Source organism: Rattus norvegicus, chromosome 3 (genome assembly GCF_036323735.1).
Source record: "Rattus norvegicus strain BN/NHsdMcwi chromosome 3, GRCr8, whole genome shotgun sequence".
Classification (NCBI taxonomy): domain Eukaryota; kingdom Metazoa; phylum Chordata; class Mammalia; order Rodentia; family Muridae; genus Rattus; species Rattus norvegicus.
In genome coordinates this window covers 175450828-175458394 of record NC_086021.1, presented here as the reverse complement: position 1 = coordinate 175458394, position 7567 = coordinate 175450828, and the positions used below count along the sequence as shown (strand labels likewise).

Genomic DNA, 7567 nt, shown 5'->3' with positions numbered 1-7567 from the left:
CACACACATGCACACACACACATGCACACGCATGTTCGCACACATGCACACACACATGCACACGCATGCTCGCACACATACACCCACATATACACATACACACATACATGCACATGCACACACACACATACACATGTTTACATCCACATGCACGTTGACACCCACACGCACAAAAACTTATCTGGTTTAAATTTGACTTTTGGAACCTAACGACCGTTTTCAATCAGAAATTCTTTGGGAAAGAATTGGATAGTCCCCTTTATTCAAAGGAATCTTTGGAAAAAATACGTGTGCTTGGTACTTGAAAGAGCTGATTCCCTGAGGCTTTGTAATTATTGTTTTTTAAGTAAAATTTCACCTTGAGTGTTGGCTCTGTTGGCATTCACTGGAATGTTTAGCTCAATTCAGGTGAGGAAAAAAATGTTTATTTATGCAATTAACTGTATACATGAAGGACTCGCTGTTCAGAAAACGTGGAAATGCAGCTTTTGAAAGCAGAAGGAGTTGTCACGCCTCAGGAGCTCCGAGGTTCAGGTCCCCTACAGTGTTGACAATGGCTCTTGGCTCTAAGAGAAGAGAGGGTGGGGTCGTAGCAACTCAGACCGTAATTAATCCTTATTAATATTCAAGGGACAAAGAAGAGAGCCGGACAGAGGTGGGCTCTGCCCCTGGATCCTGCTCTTGGGGTTTTTTGGGGAGGGACGGGAGCGGGGGGTGTCATCTTGTTCACTTTTTGATGGAAGTACACACACAGGTGTGAGTACACACACAGGTGTGAGTACACACACAGGTGTGAGTACACACACGGGTGTGAATAGGTACACACGAGATGTTACTGTGTGCTCAGGTTTGTGTGTCTGCACGTGCAGAGACCAGGTCGACACCTCCGTCCCTTTTTCCCTTAATTCTTGAGACAGAGTCTCTCACTCAACCTGGAGCTCTCTAATTCAGCTAGGTGGGCCAGCAGGTCAAACCTAGGGATCCTTCTGTTTTTCCCTCCTCAGCACTGGGGCTGTGGGCATGGGCTACCACAGCCGACTTTTAGCTGAGACCTCTAGCGTACAAGATGGACACTTTAACAACTGAGGTGTATCCCCAGCCCAAGAATTTTTTTATTCAGAATGGGGGCACCCATGAAAGGAAGGCAAAGGGCTGTTGGTTCTTGAGAGAAAACTCCCCATAAGTTAACACCGGTGGTCTGTCAGAGTCACCTGCCTGTCAACCCTTCAGGGCTAACTGAATCCTGCTATAATTTGCCAAGTGGTGTTATCACAGCTTCAAAACCATTCCAAGAGTCTCTGAGTATAAGGCACTATGTGAAACTTTCAGGAAAACTCTTTAGAAGAGGTCATCTCAGCAGGCAGATAGATCTGTGACTGCCTGTCCTGCTGACTGGAGCACCGGCAGCCATGTTGGAAGTGTGAAAACAAAGGCAGGGGAGTTGGCGGGATCAAGGAAGCAGCTCCAGATCCCTGAGTTGCTCATGGAACCGCCATTGTGTTCCCGGGCTATCTTGTACCCTCAGTTCCTAAGACTTAGGTACCATGAGAGAAAACAAACACCCGAGTTATTCAGTGAGGCATGAGGGGCCTGCAACTTTAGCCAAAGCAGGAGTCAAGAAACTTGATGCACGCTTGTCGGGCACCCATGAGAAGGAAGCATGGCCCTGATATGACAATACAGAAGCATGTCCGATGCTCCTCTTTCCAATAGAGCCCTTCCTTGCTCGAACTGGCAGACACTTGTGGTTTTTTTGCTTACGACCACACAGACATCCTAGATACTGTATGGTCTCCACTTTGGCACACAGACGAATCCTTCTTTGAAGCCGATAACAAGAAAGCTTATCCCTAGAGTCACTTCCTAATCACAAACGGTGGGATATGTATCCAAATGACTTCCCCCTGGTGGTGGTGGGTGGCGTGGGGTGGGTGGGTGAGGATGGAGGGTGGGTAGGGATGGAGGGTGGGAGCTAAACCCCGGAGGTCTCAAAGCTATTTTGCCAACACAGATGCAAATAAATCCTCAGAGAGTTTAGAAAGTCCAGGGAGTGCTTACAGTCCTCAGCAACAGGTTCTGGTGAACCTCAAACTTCTGCTTAGTTTCATGAAAAGCTGTGCCTTACCCAGTTGATTTATGATTCTGAGAGCCTGCTGCCTCAGCAAAACCCTCTCCAGTTCTCTCCTGGAGAAAAGACCATCCAGTTGGTGCTGTCCCTGCCCAGATGCAGCCCTGATGGGGAGAAAGCGGGGACTGTGGACTCTTGGCTTTTCTTCTGTGTAAAGAGAAGGGACCCTGTGGCCTGTGAGGCTTCTCAGAGGGTCCGGGAGGACTCCAGAACTTGTCAGCACCTCTTCTGTCTTCTGCCCTGGGCTGGTTCCCAGTGACATTCTTCCCCATGGTTGTGCCCCCTGCTCGTTAAAACCTACAGAAGAGTCAGAACCACAAATGACCCACGTGATTGATTGTCCCTGATTGAGAGACAAAGAAGGGAGTCAAGAATGGGTAGAGTCAGGTCGTAATGCACAGTCCAGATGTTTCTACAGGAAAAGGTGTTTTTAGCATGAACTTGATGTCATGATGAAAGCCATTTGGTTTTAGAGGAGAAAGCTTTCATACCTCTCTCTTCTCTCTCTCTCTCTGTCTCTCTCTCTCTCTGTCTCTCTCTCTCTCTGTCTCTCTCTCTCTCTCTCTCTCTCTCACACACACACACACACACACACATACAGCCCTCCTGTGTGTGTGTGTGTGTGTGTGTGTGTGTGTGTGTGTGTGTATTAGAATTCTTAAAATGTTAAAAGTGTAATTCTCACGAGCTGGATGGAAGGATCTATCCGAGCTATGTAATTAAAAATAAATTAATAGGGGTGGCAGAGTTGATTCCCAACGGGAAGTGAGAATAGGAACCCCAGGTTGTCAAGGGACAGAAGGCACACTGAAGAGCACGCTGAATTAGAAGCAGCCACTTCCGTATTTAATGGACAATAAAACCTGTTCGCTTGAGCTGTCTTTAATACCATCAAGAAAAACGGCATACTTTGTAGAGTTTGTATTTTTTTTTAATTTTACTATTACTTGTGGTGTGTGTGTGTGTGTGTGTGTGTGTGTGTGTGTGTGTGTAAGCACATTCATGTGAGTGCTGAGAACTAAACCTGCATCGTCGGCAACAGCAGCAAGCACTCTTCACCGTGATATCATCTCTCCAGACCCTTACAAACCACTTTCAGCTGAAGCAGCTTTGGGACAGTGTTCCCCATCCGTGCTATCACATCAGCACTTAGAAAGTTTATGCCAATGGAGAGATGGCTCAGTAGGCAGAGTGACCACCAGGAAAGCATGAGGAGCTGGATTTGTTCCCCAGAACCCACATAAGGAAAGCCAGGGGCATCAGAGGTTAATCCCAGCAGTGCAGAGACAGAAACAGGCAGGTGCCTGAGGCTTGCTGGTCAGAGTCTCAACACTCAGTGAGTCCTGATTTAGAAATACCCTGTCTCCGAGAGGTGGACGGCACTGAGGAACAACACTCAAGGTCTGTGCCCCCACCCCCACATACACATACATGTACAAGCACGAACATGCACACACACGCACACATGCACACATACATATGCAAGTGTATGCACACATGCATGCATGTGCCCATATGCCTATGTGAGTTCCTGTTTGGCTTCTGGGATAGTTAGGATTTCAGATTAGGGACACTTTACTTATAAGCCCAAGTCTGGTACCGTCTGAAAGTCCAAAGTCCCTTAGGCATGCTTGTTGACCTGTCTCTGACTTCTGTTCCTCATAACCACCCATATACCTGTTTCAAACTTGACACTGTTTTTCTTAACATGTGTCTAAACAGGTGGCCACACCTCAAAGTCACTCTTCGCACACGTGATCATCACTCTGGGCTTCTTTTTGGGAACTCAGCTGGACGATGAGGAAGAAGAAATAAACGAGACCTGATCCCAACCGGAAGAAACAAGAGCAGGTCTCACAGACTGTGTACTCTTGAGTTCCTCTAAGTAACAGCTCAGAGCCACGGGAGTTGGGGAGGTGGATGTGAGGGACAAAGGGGCTCTAGCTGGTTTGAGCATAGCAGACGTGGCTCTGCAGGCCTTGCCCTTACCCCGTTCCCTCTTCCTTGCTTAAAAAAAAAATTTTAGATTCCATTCCTAAAGATAGCCATCAGGGTTCATTCCCTTACTTGGCCATTCCCTCCTCCTGAGCCTGACTACTAAGTTCTAGCCCTCAAGGAAGTAAGTCCAGCAATCAAAAGCTCCCTTTGGCTCACCTAGTTAACATGCGCAACTAAAATGAGACACCTTGCCCTACTTCGGGGTTTCCCCCCTTTTACTTTTTTAAACCACCATTGCCTGTGGACCATGTCTGTCTGCACACTTATGCAGAGGCAGTCCTTTGTCCCTTTAGGACAACACTCTAGGTCATTGCCCCCCAACCCCAACATGCATGCACTCACACACATACACACACATGCACATGTATGCAGACACACACACACACACACATGCACATGCACACGCATGCACTCCCGCCTCTCCCTTGCTCCCCTCCCTTTCTCTGTCATCCCATATTTCCTGGCTTTGTCTCTTATTCCCTCCCCGCTGTCCCTTTGGGGCAAATAAACCTCTTTTGTGCTGAGAATTTAGACTTGGGTGCCTTGCCCAGGAGGAAGCCATTGGGCCTTGACTTGGAAGGTGCTATTAGTCTGTTTTCTGTGACTATAACAAAATGCCTGAGACCCTGAGGTTGAAGGCAGGAGTCTGGGGCATCTGCTGAGGGTCTGTTTGCTGCACCATTATAAGCTGGTGTTGGCATCACGTGGAGAAACAGAGCAGTCGAGCCAGCCCCGGGTCAGCAAGAGACCCTGTCCAGAGAAGAAAGCTTGAGGGGTCTTAAAGGTCTTAAAGAAGGACAGCTGAAGTTGACCTTGCCCTGCACAAGCATGCACACACTGGAACACACACACACACACACAGAGAGAGAGAGAGAGAGAGAGAGAGAGAGAGAGAGAGAGAGAGAGGGAGGGAGAGGGAGGGGGAGAGAGAGAGAGAGAGAGAGAGAGAGAGAGAGAGGGAGGGAGAGGGAGGGAGAGAGAGAGAGAGAGAGAGAGAGAGAGAGAGAGAGAGAGAGAGAGAGAGAGAGCAATAAGGATTGAGGGGTGGAGATAGGCAGCTTCCCTCCTCTCTGTCTTCCCCAAATGCTTGCCCTGGATGAGACCCATTCGTGACATGGATCCCTGGAATGACTCTCAACACCTTTCCTCTGTACTGGAAACAAAGCACAGTTCTGTAAACAGGAGGGAGATCCCAGATGTCATGGATGTGGGTGACCCCAGATCTCATAGGGGAGACCCCAGATGTCCTGCGGGAGACCCTGGATCTTGTGTAGGAGACCCCAGATGTCCTGCGGGAGACCCTGGATCTTGTGTAGGAGACCCCAGATGTTCTGTGGGAGACCCCAGATGCCCTGAGGAATCTTGTCCTGGCCAGAGGACTCCACAGCGTGTGATGTGTTAGGTTCACTCCCAGGCTCATGTGTTTTGTTTTTGCCTTTTAGTTTTCATCTCTGGAAAATCCAGCCATCCTCTCCCTGAGGGCCCACTCCCTGCAGGCCAGTGCACATTCTGAAGGCACCCCCTCACCCCCTTCACTCCACCCCCAGAAGCAGCCTAGCCAACAGTGGCTCCAATGAGGTGTAAGGCAGCCTGCCCTCAACACTTAGTAACCTCCATCCCCTCCCTCCGAATGTCGGACTTCACAGTGATGACATCGACTAGGGAAGGCTTGTAGGCTCCAGCTATTTTCTGAAGAAACAGATGTTTCCTCTCTGTCTCACACCTTTATTGCTCCGAGTGACACTGTCATACCAGCCTCTGCCTAATAGAGCTGCTCAGGCTCGTCTGTCTTGCGGCTAATTGCAGCCAGAACCAGCAAGGCGTAGGGTCCCTGGCCTGCCAGTTGGCCGTCCTCCTACCAACTGTTGCCACTGATTCCTTTGGATTTTTATTTATCTGTATGCATGTGGGTGTGTGCACACGATTGCAGTGACCCTGGAGGCCAAGAAAGGACACTGAATTTTCTGGAGCTGGAGTTATAGGCAAGCAGGGGTGAGCTGCCCACTATGAGTCTTACCCTTCAAGCATGGAGATTCCCAACATTGCCTCACTGGTTCCCCGACATGGGAAGAAGCCATAGTCACGCAGCGCAAATACTCCGAGGTGACAAACATGGTCTCGGGTAGGCTTTGACCGTTATTACACATCAAAAGCCGTGAACACACTCTCTGGTGGAAGCCAGACTGGCAGGGACCACGTGACCCCCTCTGAGCTTCTCTTCCTCTTTGCCCTTCACAGTTCATCCCTCTCCTTCCTCCTCTCAGCCGTGGGCACACTGATCTGGCTGCCATTCGGAAAAGCCAAGTTCGGTCCTGCCACAGGATGATTGTGTGCTTACCCCGTCTCCCGGTCTCTCGTGTTGCAGACCTCTCGGCTCCATGGGTACCAGATTTAGTTTGTATTCTTTGCCACTGCCGCTCTAGGGGCCTCCAGGAGTCTCTCTGGTCACAGAGTGGTTTCCATTTTGGAGATGACAAGAGAAGCCACTCACTCTGTCGGTCAGGACTGAGACCCGCAGCACCAAGTGTCAGTGGAGAGGAGGTCCTGTGCTGGTTGCTGCTCGGTCAGGACGTCTTGCGTAATTAGTCAGTGAAGTTAACCGCAGTAAAGAAAATTAACTCAGATGCCCAACGGTGGATGAAGCAGAGCCTGGAAGACAGAGCAGAGGGAACCAGTGAGCTCAGAGGACCCTGCCTGGGAAGGAGGCCTGTGCGCTTAAATCAGGGCTGTGGTGGGACCAGGACACAGGCTGAAATCAGATGCCCCCTCTCCAGCTGTGCCCTGCACTGCCCTCTTAGCGGCCACAGCACACGGGCACACAGGGGACCTGGGATGACCAGACACACATGTGGGGCTTCCATCACTCCGTGCTCTGTCGAAGTGTCTGGTGGAAGCCACTCCACAGTCAGGGGTGACGATGGGGACTGTCACTCTCCTACTTCCTGTGTGTGTCACATCAGGGCAGAAGAGTAAACGCTGAGCTGTGTGCGCAAATGCCCTGCCTGTGCTCTTGTGGGAACAGGAAGAAAGCCACCCTCAATCCATGTCCCAGATGGGGACGATGGGGGAAGGGAAGGGATAGCGAGGGCCCTCTTCTTATGGATGCCACCGTTTGTTCCTGCAGCCTGGCCCAGCCTTATTTGTGTTTTATTCTGACCAATATGGAATTTTCTTACTGGGTTGAATATGAAGACAATAACAGTGTCTACCTCCTAATCCCCAGAGCCCCAGAACTGGGACTTCACTGGACCAAAGGGACTCTGTGAAGAGGATTAAATGAAGGACTTTGAAATGGGAAGGTAAACCTAGGTATTCAGATGGCTCTGGTCATCATAGGAGGGGAGGAGTCACCTATGAAAACGGAGTGGGGTTGGGGAAAGGAGGACAGAAAGACAGACACAGATAGACAGAGAGAAAGACAGAGATAGACAAACAGACAGA

At 49.8% G+C, this 7567-nt stretch overlaps 1 long non-coding RNA gene across 1 annotated transcript; it reads right to left on the bottom strand.

The window, feature by feature from the left end:
- Positions 1-403: 403 nt before the first annotated feature.
- LOC134486310 (uncharacterized) lies at positions 404-7091 on the bottom strand. Its single transcript, XR_010065119.1, has 2 exons — positions 6465-7091; positions 404-2425 (listed from the first exon to the last, which is right to left on the bottom strand). It is a non-coding gene; the product is annotated as an uncharacterized LOC134486310 (long non-coding RNA).
- Positions 7092-7567: the final 476 nt, after the last annotated feature.